Here is a 16,651-nt window from a genome sequence, read left to right on the forward strand (position 1 = left end):
TTTGTTTTAAAGAGGTTTTTTTGTTTACTGGCGAGTTCCACATTATTTGGGAGGAGTCTATTATTAAGTTTCCTCTCAGTGAATTTCAAATTAGTTTTCTAAAGATTTAATGACTAAACAGTTCCTAATAGCCACTCACTTGCCACTTTGTTAGGTCATCTGTGTAACTGCTTGGCTGAGACAACGTGCTGATGTTCAAAGTGAATATCAGAATGAGGAAGAAAAATTCATTTAAGTGAGTTTGAACAGGGCATTGTTGTTGGTGTCAGAAGACTTGATCTGAGTATTTCAGAAACTGTTGATCTGCTGGGATTTTCCCAGACAACTTTTACACCCTAGACATATCCATCACTTTATCACCACTGTGTACCTATTTTTGATGGCTACTTCCATGTCACAAAGCTCAAATCATCTCAAACTGGTTTCTTGAACATGACAGTGAGTTAACTGTGCTCAAATGGCCTCACCAGTCACCAGATTTTGATCCAACAGAGATTGGGTTGTGGTGGTACAGGAAATTCGCATCATGGATGTGCAGCTGACAAATCTGCAGCGACTGTGTGATGTTGCCATGTCAATATGAAGCAAAAGCACAGAGGATTGTTTCCAGCATCTTAGTGAATCTATGCCAGAAAAAAAATAGTTTTCAAGAGAGAAGTGGATTCAACCTGGGACTAGCAAGGTGTACCTAACAAAGTGGCTGATAAGTGTATACTGTGTAACAAGTACTGCATAATTTAATAGGAAGATTTTGTGGAGTCTTATCTGGTGGTGGATTTCTTAAATTTCTGACAATTTAAATCAAACACAACATGACTTGTTCAAATACTTGAAGCTATGTCAGATCTGCACTTTACCCACAGGTCTGGATCTGATAGGGGGTGATTACCTGTCTGGGGAGAAGAAAGACTCACATCTTGTTGGGAAATGGCAGATATGAAAGGAGAGATGATTATGAGTATAGAGCACAGCTTAAATGAGTGTTTGCTTTTCTCTCCCACTTTAATCCAGAGCGTTTTCCAGTATTATTTCCCTTGATCCCCAACCCTTCTTTCTTCACTTCTGGACTGGTCTCCCTACATCTTTCTTTCCCCCCTCTTTCATCACTGTTTTCTTTCACCTCATATACCTCTTTTCACATTCTCTCCTCCTCCTGTCCAACCCTTCCTGACACTGGCCTTTCTCCCGCAAAGGTCATGGGATACCCTCAGGCAGTGCTGGCAGAGAATAAGGGTAGAATTTAATTTGGACCTATGTTTCAACCCGAGGCAGTGGAATTCCTCCCTTTTCTATAAGTCAGTGAAGTATTGCCTTGTCCCTTGAAGTGACAGGAGAGAAATTTGACTTGGCATTTTGTCTGTCAAGTTCTTCAACTACGTCTCTGCTTTACATCATCTCTGTTACCAGTGATAAGATTAATAAAGTTTCTAGTGGATTTTCACTCTTTTTTATTTAGTGAGAGTGAGGAATTGTCAGTGATAAGGGTATTGGTTTATCGTAAGGTGCTAGCTATTCCTTTAATAAGGGGTACATTGTAACCTGTGATGTCATTGAATTGTGGACAGTGGGTTACACTTATTGGTTAATCCAATGAGATACACAATGCAATGACTGTGAGTAAATAGAGTATTGTTTGATATATAAAAAAAAATCCATGGGGTAAAAGTGAAAAGTTCAGCCAACACCTTAGATTAACCACCGTTACACCACTAAAGCAGAAACTCACCGAAGAAGCAGAGCCTCATTATTCTGTATTTTCAGCAAGTGAAAGGTTGCAACTTTCTCCGCTTTAGTTTATTTCCAGCATTAACAACAGTCCTGCAATTTTTCATTTATCTCATTACTATATTCTCAATTAGTATAAATGATCAGTTTTGCCAGTACTGAAGTTTAAATCCTAAAGTAGGTAGAATTAAAAATGAATAAAAATAACACATTTGACTCATGTTGTTCAGACACCCTTGGATTGGATTCATGAAATGTGCGCACTGGCCTTAAACCAATAGGCTTGAGCAGTGATGAAGATTAGAAAGTCATACTCAAGAAACTGAAACAGTACTGTCTGAGGAGGAAGCCAGGAAATATGCAGCTTTCCAAAGTGTTTCCATGGGAGTGACAGAGGTTGTTATTATCATTTCCTCCAAGACACTCACTGTGGGTCAAATTAAAAAGACAAACAAAACAAAACTAACAAAGGTTTGGACATCAAAGTTTATAGGACTACGAGACTAAGCAAGAGAAGAAAACAGGTTGAGATCAGTGAGCAGCTGATCTGTCAGTCTGAGATGAGAAACTCACTGCAGTGAAAAAAATCAGTATTCTTCAGCATCAGCGGTGCCATTAAATGCCAAGAAATGAGACTGTGTGTGATGACATCCAACAATAACAGAAGTCATTCTTAATGAAAGACGACATAACTAAAGGTAAAATAAAATGAGATTAAGAATATTAGAAAAATTTGTAAATTAAAAGATGAAATCCTATACCCTCACATTTAGCATTTTGTTTTCTTTACATACAATTTAATCTTTTATTTAATTATTTAATTGTAATTGTGAATATTTTTTAACTTAAAGCGTTTTGGAAAACTCCAAATAATGACCATAAATAATGACCGTAGAGTGCAAACAAATCCAGGTATGAAAATATTGATGAATCACAGATTTGTGCGAAATGTCTGTATGCATGATTTAAGCACAGATTTGTGTGAGAAATTTGCCCTTTCTTATGTTTATAGCACAACAGAAAATAAGAGGTTTTTCCTCATTTAATGTCTGATCTGTAACAACTCTAAATACTGACTGTATGCTGTTGTTGTTAATGAACAGGTGTGAATTATGGCAGATATACACAAGTTAATACAAAAACTATTTCAAAAACATAAGAAAAAGGGAACGCTCCATGGAAACTCAATAAATGTAATGTGATTAAAATCTGTTCATCTGTGCAGTTTGGGGGCATTTGTGACTTACGATATGACAACATGTAAAAGTGGTCCAAGTTGAGATCTTCAGATGTTTTGCCTCATTTAAAAATAGTCCTCAAGATGTATGTATTTTAGTGCAATGAAAGAAAAACATCTAACTCAGACATTTGACAAACTGGAAAAGGGTGGAATGCCCACTATGGGTCAGAGTTTAAGTATCTCAGGGTCTTGTTTACGAGTGAGGGGAGAGGGAAGTGGGAGATCAATAGATGGTTGATTGTAGTGGTTTGGTGTGTTGAAAAGACAGCTGAGTGTAAAAGCGAAGAGTTCGATATACCGGTTGATCTACGCCCCTACCCTCAGCTATGGTCATATCGACATCTACTATTATATGAAAATAGTTTAATTGTAACACCAAGATGAAAAGACAGCATAAACATAGCATAGCTTTGGTATCCTCACTGGCCTCCCCTACCTTCTAGAAGCTCAAAACTCAGTGAGCACAATAAGTTATTAACTAGAGCAGGTTTTGTACACCTTGGACAGGTCACCAGTCTAACACAAGGCTAACACAGGAAACTCTCATATAAATGTGAGCTCTGACACAGGTACATCACCAATATCTTAAACAAAAATATCTTTGGATTATGGGAGGAACCCTACAGTCCTGGTATCAGAGTGAACACATGCAGGGCCCCAGCTGGCCAGTGACCCCCCCCCCCAAATGAAATATTCAACAATATGAAGATTTTTGTTGCAATTTTCTTTGCCTCATGGAAGAAACTGTAACCAAGCAATAATGTCTCTGTCAGTCAAACACACTTCACTTTATCTGTACTAATATCTTTTACTGACAATGAAGAAGACTTCATAATTCTCTCTCAGAGAAACTGAATCAGTGAGAGACGATATTAAACATGTTTTTTATTACATGTACCGCTGACATTGATTGGAAGCAAGATTCATAATATATCAATGGTGCCAAAATAATAATGAAAACAAATAGAAAAAAGGGAGCACTTCTCAGCTGGAGACATTTCCATCCTTCGCTTGGCAGCTCCTTCTGTTGCTTGTTAAGATAATACACAGGCTGTGTGCATTTTACACTTACTCATATATTATAATTTTGCTTTTGTTCCTGTGAATGATGGGTAATAAGGGCCATGTACTGAAATTAAGTTAATTCACTCATAAAACATAGTTAACGCTAAATGCTAAAATATGTAACTGTGCTAGGTGTTACTGTACCTACAGTGTGTGAGGCAGCTCCAGAGTGTCCTGCCAGTATTGATGCACACCAAGTCAAAAATATATTGTCAAGGGGAGGTATGTGGATTCTAAATTGCTGTGCTTCCCTCCTATCCCTTTTGTTGGCCATATACAGCATAAAATTCTTATTCAGTCGATGCTGTGTGTAGTGACACAGAGAGACATCATTGACAAGGGCTGACACAGTGAAGAAAAACCTCATTAATGTGGATGACAAGTGCAAAAAACAATATACTGCTCTCAGAAAAAGATACCACACATAATGGATTTGAGAGAGACAGAAAAATTAAAGGAGAGATGAAACTAAATGGAAGAAACAGTAGGAGGGATTGAAGGAGAGACAAAGAGAACGCGAAAGAGAGCCTCTGTGTATATTGTGTAATTATCTATCCTATTAGCTCTGGTTGAGATAATTAGAGTGTTTGCTAAACATACATTTATCCAGCTGAAGAGCATCAATGCTTGCTCTGCGCTGCAGAATGAACCGAAATGTGGAAACCCATGTGGCGAAATTACACAGAGAATGAAGGGGGTGAGATTAAGGAACTGGGTAGAAAGTTGGTGGTGGGGTTTGATGGAAGAGGGAAAAAAAAAAGAGTTCAAATGAAGGGAGAAAGATGGGAGGACAAGTGGTGAAAAATTAAAGATGATAAATAAAAGCAGCGGGACTCAGTCAGAGAGTGTGACAGTTGCATATGCCATGGGCGAGATATGGTTGAGTTGCAAAATATGCAGTGGGCCAGGGTTTGTCACTTATTGACTTTTTGTCTCTGTGTTTCATTGCATTTTTATGATATATCCATGGACAGCTAATGGCATGTCATGGTGCAGCCTCTATTTATGGGAGACAAGGGAGTCGGGTGATGAAAGAAAGGAACAAAAACAGGAAAATAGACTTATAGATTTGATATGGATTTTACTGTCAGCTGTCTGGGTAATGATGATGATGGGAATCCCTGTGAGAATTTAAGCAAGCTCACACACACTGACACACAGTGCTGTTACTGTGAACGCGACTCATTTGAAATGCACCCATAAACACATAAATACATACATATTACTCCGATATCACCTGGAATGTAGAAACATGTCTAGATAGGTCCATTTGCAAACTCTTATTAATGCACACACAATTTGTAGTGGTTCACACACAGGAGATCAACACACACACGCACAATTAAGTGATTGAATGAGCGCTTAGTGACACTTCTACCCTGAGGCATCAGACAGTAACACTCCCATCATGCTTTGAATATCTTGAGAACATTTCATAAATGTGATAGATAGAAAAGTAAAAAGTGAAGAGGAAACAGGGGGTGGAACGACTCCTGCTGTTGCATTTCGTAGCGGTATTGACTGTTTTTTTTTTTTTTTTTTAAGATGAGAGATTTGACTCCCTTTTTCTATCTTTTTGTGTTTTCTATACTCGCTCACTCTCCACTGTTTGCTTGCAGCAATAAACAAAATAAGAAAGGAAATGACCTACGGCTATGTGCTGTTGTGCGAGCTGATTTACCCTCCTCCTTGTGATGTGCGATACCACTTATTTCCTTTCAGATCCGACACAAAGTCAAACCCCGGCTGGCATATATTGAATACCAGTCCTCATGGATACTAATACTTGATGCATACAAAAGCTTTCTGTGCTCAGTGAAGTGTGCCCTGTTTGTTTTCCAGGTATCAGGTATCATATTCCATATTACATTCCAGGTATCATATACCAGCAGGATTGTTGCTGCTCTGTTTGGATCCACTGGCTAAAATTGATCACTATATGCGAACTCTGCATGCAAATGCTTATTTAGCCACAGCAACAGGTTGCTTGCTCAAACTTTATAGGAATAAATTTTACTTTATAGGAATACATTCTATTAAGATTGAAGTACAAATGTGGGCGGCACAGTGGTCAGCGCTGAATATCTCACAGCAAAAAACTTTGGCACTCAAATCCAAATGTAGTTTGCTTGTTTCTCCCTGTGGCTATGTTTTTTCTGTTCAGGTAATCTTCCTCTAACAGTCTACAGACATGGATGCATGTTGTGTTTTAAATTCGTTGTAGGTGTGAGTGTAATAGACTGGCAAGCTGTCCAGGGTGTACTCCACCTCTCACCTGTGACTCTGAATTTGATAGGTGCTTAAGAAAATATATGGATAGAAACTGTCTGTATAATACATAATGAATACTCGTCAGCTATATGTCTATATTTGGTTAAGGTTTGCAATATAATAAGACTTTCAAAATGAATGTACAGGTTAAAGTATATTGTCCTGTATTTAATACTGCTAGTAAAATAGCCTTTTTCAGCATCACCTCCCTTGAAAATTTTAAAACAATTCATACGATCCTAGGGAGAGAAATCTAATCATACCTCAAACATTGATGGTGAATCATTATAAAGATATATACACTATTTAGGATAACATTTAAACAAGATACAGTGGGATTCCCATATTTAAAAGTAAAAAGCAATAAAGTGCAACAAAGTGATAACTTGAAATTCCACAAGGGTTTTCATTGGAGTGGGGCAAAGACTGATTTGTTAGTGGATCCACAAGTTTTAAGGCTTATTAGGAGCCACAACAAGGTAGCCACATATAATACAACAAGTAGGTATTTTATAGCACTTAAGAGTTATCATGTCAGAAACTGTTTGAACTGTCAGATTGAGTGTTGCCTAGAAATTTATTCAGAAAAAAATAAATGTGTTTTTTTGCCTGTTTGACCAAAACAGTAGTGACACTTCACTGACTTGAGCCAGATGTTGGATGAAGATGAGTGGGACTATATGTACTCACGCAGGTCTGATGTTGTGACATGTTTTGAGTGTATGTGTGTATGTGTGTGTGTGTGTGTGTGTGAGCGACAGAGAGGGAGAGGAGAAGGTAAAGCTGCTTTATAAATGCATATAATGACAAAGCTAAAGGTTCTGCTGGTGACTTTTAGAGGTTGGGATTTCCATGACCTCTTACAATATTAATTAACTGTAGTCAACAACAAAACTTTCACTGCTCTTTGTGGTGAGATTGCTATTAAAGGCAGTGCCTGGGTTTCATTAAAACCAGATTAGATTATTCAGACCATGAATATACACCAAAAATTACACAGCATTTTGGAGAGAGTCTCCCAAGTGAGTATAATGTCCAAAAACAACATATGTTTACTCACAGGAACGACTTTAGCAGACTTTAGCACCACTTTAACCACAGTTTTTTGTCCTGAGGTCTTGTTTTATCCAGGTAATTTAAGTGTTAAGGGTTTTTCCCTTCTCACTGGAGTAAATCGCCATGGTAACTTATGCTGTAATCCTAACCTGCTCCGGGACAATTTATGTTCCAGATTAGAGATCAGCAGGCAGGAAACCATTGCCTACGGACCAATTGATTTTCCATAAAATAGTGTCACTAACCCACTTCCTGGAACACCCATCGGACCTCTGTGCACAGACAGTTGGTGGATCTAAAGTTTTTCATTAGCATCTAGTCTTCATAATTCCCTGATGAGGATCAGTAAGACATACAGCTTCTTAGATGGATCTTTATTCATTGGTTTTCTGTTTATCTATTGACATCAAACAATTTATAACAGTTTTATTTTTCTATAACATAGCATTAATATGTGATCCTAAAACAGGACATCTGCACTGTTGCAGATGACATTTGTCCAGAGAGTGAGCCTATGTTTGAATTCTATTTTTATATTTAATCCTTACTCTCAAAGCCTTAAACAGGAGCTGAGTCTACAGCTGAGAGAATCAAAAACAAAACGGAGGGAATTATATTCTGAATTTTGGTTTAAAATCGCTGGAAGTGCCTGTTTTCCAACAATTATTTTATTTACAGCTAGTGTAGGCACAATATATAGTCTCTGCTGGGGGAATACGTATTATATGTGCAGCTTGTTAAGTCGTATCTCACTAAAGCCACTAAATGAAGTGCAAACTGTGAAGAAAGCCTGACTGTGTTGAACTTTACTTTGTGCTAGAAATGCTGATTTCTTTTGTCCATTATCACCACTGGTTGTGACAATAACCAAAATTACTGCCTTTAATTAATGCCTTAAACTAAACTATGTTGTCTTAAGTTGGATCAAGGAACTTTGCTACCTTACCTAACCCTAACAAACTTTAACAGTAGCACTGATACGATATGAAAGGTTGGCAGTTTGGGGAGCTATTATAGATAATGTCATGCTGCTGTTGGAGGTGTCAGATTAGGGAACATTTCTTTGTGTTGCTTGAGAGGGCAAAGGATGTGCTCTCATTTAAATCAGTCACATTTTATCTGTTGCATCACAGCATCCTGTACCTCATGTGCCAAAAGCTCGTAGTGTCCAAAATAAAGAGTGATTATCTTCAGGAGAACATACATGTTCTCAGTTAGGCTCCTGTCAGTCCTCACATAAAAGATTAATATTCAGAGCCTATTGACAGATACTTTGACTGATAAAGGTGCCATAGAAGATGCGATAAAGAAAATTGTATTTAGCTGTGGTTAAAATGCGGCTTTTGCTGAACGTCCTCGCCCTCAATGAGAATAAAAATGAAATCCTGGTTTTTAATCTCGCTTGATGCCAGAAAGCTCAGTTCACAAATATCACTTCATTCTGTAACTTTCATATAAAGAATCATGTATCATGTCAATTTCTGTATAATTGTTAATCTTTTTCCACCCTGAAATTAGAGTTGCAGATTAAACCTGTCATCAAATAGCTTATTTCAATTAAGACTTTTAGGTAAAGTCAAACCTTTGCTTTCTTTTAAAAACAATGAGAGGGTGATTATCACATCCAGACTGATATTCTTTATTTAGAGTAGGCAAGGCGCTGTTATCACAAATGCAGTTAGTGCTGCTGCTAGATTCCTGGCTGGTAAATGGAAACATGAACATATTTAACCACCTGTGGAGTTTAGGATTCATTTTTAAAACCCTTTCTTCACTTATAAATTCTTACATGGGCTTGTCCCAAAATATCAGTCACAGAAATTACAGTTTTATACCCCTTGTTATATTCTTATTTCAGCTGACTGATAGCTCTGATAGTTCTAAGCACTAGATTGGCTTCTAGAGAGAATTGATTGAAGCTCTCAGACTCATAGTTTTAATGTTTTAATTATGCCTGTAATTATGTTCTCTTACTTTTTTGGTTTTCTCCATTGTTTTATTGATTGTTGTGCAGCACAGGTCTACATGTCTGCTGTGCCGAAATGCTCTATATAAATAAACTTGACACCATTATAGTTCCAAGCTTCACTGAAACATGTTATTGTAAAATGTCAATATTGGTTAAGAGTAAACAACGGGTACTTGTTGAAGGGTACTTCTTTTAATAGCTACTTGCTTAATGCAAAAATGTCTTTTTCTGATCCCACCTGTCCTCTAATTAAGGCGTGGTAAGCTTAATTTCCCTTGAGTGAGACGGCTACATATTCATTGATTCATAACTGATGAAAATGTAGATGTTTAGTAACACTGTAGCACATTGTTGCAAATCTTTTTCAGTGTACAAAGACAGCGTATTGTGGGTTGTAGAGGGGGTGGGGAGATGTAAAAGATTAGAGATAATGGAGACCACAGAGACAGTAAAAGGAATGCGTCAGAGGCACAGGAATAAATGTGGGAAATGCGGCTGGATGCACGAGCAACAGAGGAAAGACAAAGAAATGAGAGAGAAACACAAGTACGTCTTAAAATGTGTGATAGGGCACAGATGGGGAACTTGTCTGTGTTGCACTTTCAGATTTGATGATGTGTGGATGCTATCTAAGTTATTGCTTGAAGAAAAAAGATCACATACGCTTGGTGGAATTCTTTTTCTGGCGTTTCCCCCCTACTCTTCCACTCTTGCTGTGAAGTCCTGGTTATTGTTACCTCCCTGCTGTCTCGCTGTTATAAAACAAGTCAACTGAAAAACAGCCCCTCCTCAGTCTGTGACTCGGAATAAAAGACGTTTTACGAAAGAAGGTGGATAAACACAACATGACTTCTGGCAAATTCATAAAAGTACAACAAGCGTTTGCAGAGGCCACACCCATCATGTGCATTGCTGGTATGGTGTTTGGGCTGTTGTCATTAAATACTCATATCTGTATCATGTACAGACAAAAAAAATCATTTGTTTTACATTTTCTTAATTAATTAGCAGATATTTTCCATTGATTTCACATCTTTACACTGTATTATAAGACATATAACAAACAGATTGATGATTCTGATCAGAATCATCAATGTAAACAACCTTTCTTACACTAAAATGCTACTTAAAAGGAAACTGTTTATTTTGCTAATTAAATAAGGCAAAAAATAAGGTTGTCTGTCATCTGCTTGACTTGTTAAAGTTTACCCATTACTATAACATGCTCTATGCCAAAATATCGAAGCATCATTTAGAAGCATATTCAGAAACTTAATTAAAAGTTTCTCTGGTCAGCTTGCTTTTCTAGGATTAAATTAAATGTTTGGTGCCAAGCACTGAAACAACATTTCAGTTTAACATCCACCAGTCTGCCCTCTGCTTTCTGGTGAGGAAAGTCTTTAATAAAGTAGGTAATGATTCCTTTCACGTGTCCACTGTTTCTTTCAAATCAGTTGCTTAGAGTGAGTCAAATAAGAAATATTGTCAGCTAGCAGCATTAATACAAAGCCAGATGTAAAATGCTGCGATTTTGATAAATGAAGCCTTTCAGATGCATCTTTTCTGTCTAGCGTCAGGACGATGCTCTGTCAAATCTTATTTGTATCGACCTGCTTTTGAAAGTAGCGAGAGATTGGGTCCCATTTGTATTTATTTATTTGAGAATAATGGAATCGTCAGCAGATACCTGCAGACCTGTGACACTGCCCAGAATAGAGATCAGTATTTAAACAAATTAAAAACTTATTTTCCACGTGTAGATTGGATTAGGAGAAGTGAGATGTAGCAGGCCTGGTTCTTTAATTTGATCTTGTCTTTGTCTATTAAGAGGACTGCATTTCACTTATGCCGCCAGTTTTCTCAGCTTCAGTTGTTTGTTCTAATCTTTACAGATTTCTTTTTGCTTGTATACCATTTATCTTTTGGTTTGACCATCTCTAGATATTTTTCTCCCCTCGCATTACCTTTTTTTCTCTGACGGTTAATCGGTTTCTCGATGTTTCTCTCTCTTTGTCTCACTCTTCGAGTTGATGAAGGAGACGCATGTGTTAAGCAGCTGTGTCCACTCTGTGTATGTGCATGCCTATGTACACGTGTATTTCTCTGTCCAAACTATGGGCACCAGCTGTGGCCAGCAGCTGTGTGTTTAGTGCCTTTTTTTGAGTGCGTGTGTGTGTGTGTGCTGCCATATGCAGGTGTGGGCATGTATCCGTTTTATGCAGCAGCTGTGTGTTTTGTGTGTATTTGGCTATGGACAGCTGTTTAGTAGGAGGTGATGATTTTAGGAGCCAAGTGCACAGTCATCTAGGCAGGCGGCCAGGGGACAACAGGAAAAGTAAAGCCCAGTAAGGTGTAAGGCCTGGCGTGGGTGTTATACTCAATTGGGCACTTCTGGAACACTGCTGGATCTATCATAGATCATCAAGGCCCCAGCTGTGGGTGTCAGACTTTATACAGGATTATTAACCTGCCCCACTCTATAGATTGGTCTATGATTGCTGCATAAATCAGTCAGAAGGAGTCACTTAAAGGGAACTTATTATGCTCACATTTTGAGCTTCAGATTTGTATTCTTGGACGCCACTAGAAGAACTTTGTTGGGTTTTACTCAGCCTTGGTGCAGAGCGTCAGTTCATCCTTTGTCTGAAACAAGTTACATCCATTAATTTGCTTCAGCCCTGGGTGGTTGGTGGATTCAAACCCAGGACTTTTAAGCTCTGAGGCAACAATACAGTTCTAACCACTGTACCACTGTTCTGCCCCTGATGTTACTGAAGCCAATTCCTCCCTCCATTCATAAAAGCATTCTTTTTAATCAATGAGGTGACTATATTTCTTCCAAATGACATTATAAAACACTGTCGGAAGCTGTCTGAAGCCTGAGCTTTGGCCTACAAGGATTACAGGCAATATTTAATATGAGCATCCCTGATTATAACAGTAAATGTGACTGAAAAAAAGAAAAGCGTGTTAGGTCTCGGTTCACTGTGGTTCATCAAGACAGAAATGTAAAACTTCCATACAATTGTTCCTCAGAATCCAACCAGCTATGGATGTGTAGATTTAAGTTTGTTAAAGCAGGAAGTTGAGCACTTTTGCAAAAGAATGAGTGATGGAGACCTAGCTAGCAAAAATCAGCGCAAAAAGAAACTCAAGTAAGAAAGAGAAAGGCAAGGCAATAAGGTAATATTAAATATGCAAGGAAAGACAAGGATAAAAATAAATTAAGGAGAAAGCAAGATTACAAGACTACAAAACACAGCAGAAAATTGTAGCTGTCAGCAAATTGTTAGAATAACTGCTGCCCATAAAGTGTGAGTAGGAAGCAAATGGGACCCATATGGTTTCCTTCTGTCACTGCATCTATATTGAAGACCTGTCTAAAACCTCATTAAGGCCTTACGACACCAACCATACCTCCACTACTAAAATCAGACAGATGGTTATCAGGCTCTGTGATGAGACACCAGCTGTGCCTATGACACACTGATAGACAGTGCTTTCTGGGTGTTCTCCTTTCATTTAAATGTCATCACTCCATTTTGTTACACAAAGCAAAACAACACACACAAAAGAAAATAAAACAAATGCTGCTGATTAAACAAAAAAATGGTGCAGTGCTTGTCATATAAACAAATTATATTATTGTGTCTATAGATTTACAATCCATTAATTTATTTTTCTTCTAAATCAACCAGTAACACCCTTTATATAGCAGCTGGGTGAACTACACAATCTCCCACTGTTTTTTCTTTGCTGAAGGGAAATTCTTTGCTAGAATTATTTAGTATTTAGGCCAACAGTACTCTTGTTGGGTGTTGATCACAGCCCCAGATGTCTAAGCACTTTTGAAAAGTAAGTAGAGTGTTGCATGGACTTAACTGTCTTAATTGCCTACACTTGAGAGCAAATTAAACAGAGAATTTAAGGATTCGAAAGTCTTTGCACTGGAAACAGGTAATATTATTCCGAAGACACATACATACGTACATACATACACACACACATCTATCTATCTATCTATCTATCTATATATACATACACATACATACATATATGCAAGAGAGAGGTAGAAAGTCAAAATATATTATATCCAGCATGGAAGTACAGTCTGAAAGTCTGAAAATAGCATTCCACTCTGAAAAGAAGAGTGAAAGGTTTTAAGAGTAATGAGATGATGAAGAATGGGATGTACACACACACACACACACACACACACACACACACACACACACACACACACACACACACACGTGGATGTGCACATGGACAGAGACACACATACACCTCATATGTTATGCCTGACCATTAGTCAAAGCTGTCACTACGCGTACCGCCAGATCATTAATACAGCCACTGTCAAGTGTGCTTGAGTCATTAGTATGAGAGGAGATGGTGCGGAAGAAAGGCTATACTGTAAAAAGATAATATGAAATATCTCACTTTGTGTTTGGATTTAGCCATGGTGAAACTCTTCTAAAGCTGTGAATGAGGATGCGTGAGAATACTAAAGGATAGTATTCTGGCTGTTCTTGTAGAAATGATACTTTATGTATGTGCATGAAAAAGTAAAAAATAACCAACATTTATACATATACCTGTATATGATGGCTGAAATTGTAAAAATTTTGAATAAAATAGTTAGAAATAACCGTAATAAACATAAAATTTTGTACAAGGAAAAATTGTTCCCACAACTTCATTTTTCTTGATCAAGGTAACAGTTCTGAGAGGTGTGCTCCAAACATTTTTCATGAATAAACCGAATGCTCCACAGAGACCCTCACTATAATGTGAAATTGTGCAGCAGCCCTCTTGAGAAAAGATTTGTTTTCTTCAAATAGCACCAGCCACTTGACACAGCAATGTGAGGTCTAACAACTGATGTGGAGACGCATACATATTCAGTTTTTGTAGTTATTTTTTAATCCTTCAGTGAGAGCATGCATTAGAAAAATACCATTACTTAATTAATATCTTATTAATACTTATAGTTATATTCTGTTAATTTCTGATAGACTTGCATTATAAAAATACCAACATAAAAATATTTAATTTATGTTGTTCTGTACCATTGGCTGTCACAAACATGTATCTAGCATCTACTGTATTTATTCACTCAGTCACTTTCAGACAGACAAGGGCAATGTGACAGAATCATTAAGAAAAGTTTGTGTGTGTGTGTGTGTGTGTGTGTGTGTGTGTGTGTGTGTGTGTGTGTGTGTGTGTGTGTGTGTGTGTGTGTGTGTAGAAGGCAAGTATTGAGCTGTCTAAATGTCAAGGGTGTGTAATTAAAGTCAACCTGAGTGCTGTCAATAGTTGATGACTACTACTGGGAACATGGTTTGTTCCATATTCCGGTATAATTATAGACCATAGGGCTCCACAGATGTGCCTACAGGTGTCAGTTGTATTAAATCAACCATGACACCAACCAAACCAGGCAAACTACAGGAGACCGTGTCACTGTTTTCTTCACCTTCTTTCAATTTCAGTTTTACATTTACATAGAAATGATTTTTTTCTATGTGCATCTTCAAATTGAATGTTTCCATGTTTTGTGTACGGTTATATTGTTGTACACATGTTGTGCTTGCCACCTTGTCCCCCTGCTGTGTCTATAATGAAAAGCTAAATGGCCGCAGTTAAAAGTGATTAAAGATGGACGGCTCCCTAGGAGGAGAGGGAGAATGCAGCAGTTGGGAAATGACAGCGTGAGGTAAATGACAGCCTTCCTATGTTTAGGATAAGTGGATCGTGCCGCTATATTCAGCATTCAGCATCAATTATTCAGAGACCCACTGACAAATCCCCAGTAACTGAGGTTCCTCTGCAGCAGTTGAAGTGCGAGTTTCACCCGCGATTCACCCATTCTCCATTTCAGATTTAAAATTCTATCACTGGTATCACCAAGGGTACCTCTGTGAATTAGCTATGTATTAATATTTATTATAAAGACTAAGGTTATAATAATCTGATATGTAGTCTATGTGCAAGAAATTACTTGTGACATGTTGGAGATGCCATCTGTTTCTGACATTGTTTTTTGTAGGAGTGTAGTATCTACAAACTTTCAGTGTATGTGCACATTTAGGTTGATTTGGTTGGTACAACAGATAGATTTCATGCAGTTTCATGTCCTGGTTAAAGACACTTATAGTCACAGTTTTGAAGATAGATGTGATCACATATGAGGCCCACATATGAGCACACACACATACATACAATGCTCAGTCATCATAGTTAACTATTACTAGTTGGCGTTGTTGTCAGCTGCCAGTTTAACATTAGTTTAACTCCTCCTGTTGGTGCTAGCAGTGCTCCCTTTGGTGAGCAGATTGCCTGGGGTGTGCTAATTTAACTAATTTAATTTCTCAGGGGTGCAGCTTGTTTTGCACAACAAAGTTCCTGAAAGGTATCCCGGAGCTAACGTTTGAGGAGAAAGTTCTTTAAAGCTGTGCAGTTCATAATACACTCAGAGGTGACAAGGGTAAAAAAAAAGAAACACCTGTCCCTGTTTTCAGATATCCGAGTTCACCTCGACATGGAGCCAACCCCTGTCTATTTGCATCACTGTGCACAGCTATGAATTATCTTTGGATCTGAACAATGCGGAAAATAGCGGCTTGCTTAATCCACCACCTGTGGAGCCGTCAATGTCAGTGTCTTATCTAGTCTTGCCCGGCAACCATGGTGTGGGTTGCCTTCGCAGCTCTTCTGTCTAACCTCTGCAAATTTTCTACAAATTTTCTAATTTTCTCCTTTTCAGCTGGACCAAATTTACTGGCTCAGGCAGGTACTGCCCCTGCCGCGAACTCTGTCACCATGAACTTCAAACATATCGCGGCATCTTAGCCTGCCTGGTTGATTGGGCTGCAGAAAGCAGTTGGCAATTTAGCTGCTGGTCATTCTGTCACACATTCAAACTCTGAGTTTCTCTCTAAACTTTTTTTTTTTTTTCACAAAAAAGTGTGCAAACTCTGAATCAGCAGATCTCATTTTTCAGGCTCGAAATATTCTCAGTTTCCAGCTGTGCATGTCTGTCAGAGCACAGGGTGGCTTTGCTGAATTTCACTTTGTACGCCAACTCCATTTTCACACCGTTTTACAATTACGGGACATGATGGCATTTATGATTGCCATTGTGCCATTCAGGCTTTTAAAGATGATGTCTGTGTGCATCACGTCACTTCCGAAGTTGCGATAACCGTTAGGTACTTGAAGGGAGCCTGAGTTGCGTGCTACACTAGGGCCCCTCAACAGGGTGGGTGCCTTTTCCCAAGGTGATGTCCTCAGACGCCTCCCTGGGGGGGAATATGTGCGGT

The 16,651-nt window shown here is 38.2% G+C and overlaps 1 protein-coding gene across 6 annotated transcripts in view; it reads left to right on the top strand.

Moving 5' to 3' along the window:
* stpg2 (sperm-tail PG-rich repeat containing 2) overlaps window positions 1-16,651 on the top strand; it is a 69,222-nt gene that overhangs the window by 31,617 nt on the left and 20,954 nt on the right. The window lies entirely within an intron of this gene.

Source organism: Simochromis diagramma, unplaced genomic scaffold, assembly GCF_900408965.1.
Source record: "Simochromis diagramma unplaced genomic scaffold, fSimDia1.1 OVJJ01000284.1, whole genome shotgun sequence".
Classification (NCBI taxonomy): Eukaryota; Metazoa; Chordata; class Actinopteri; order Cichliformes; family Cichlidae; genus Simochromis; species Simochromis diagramma.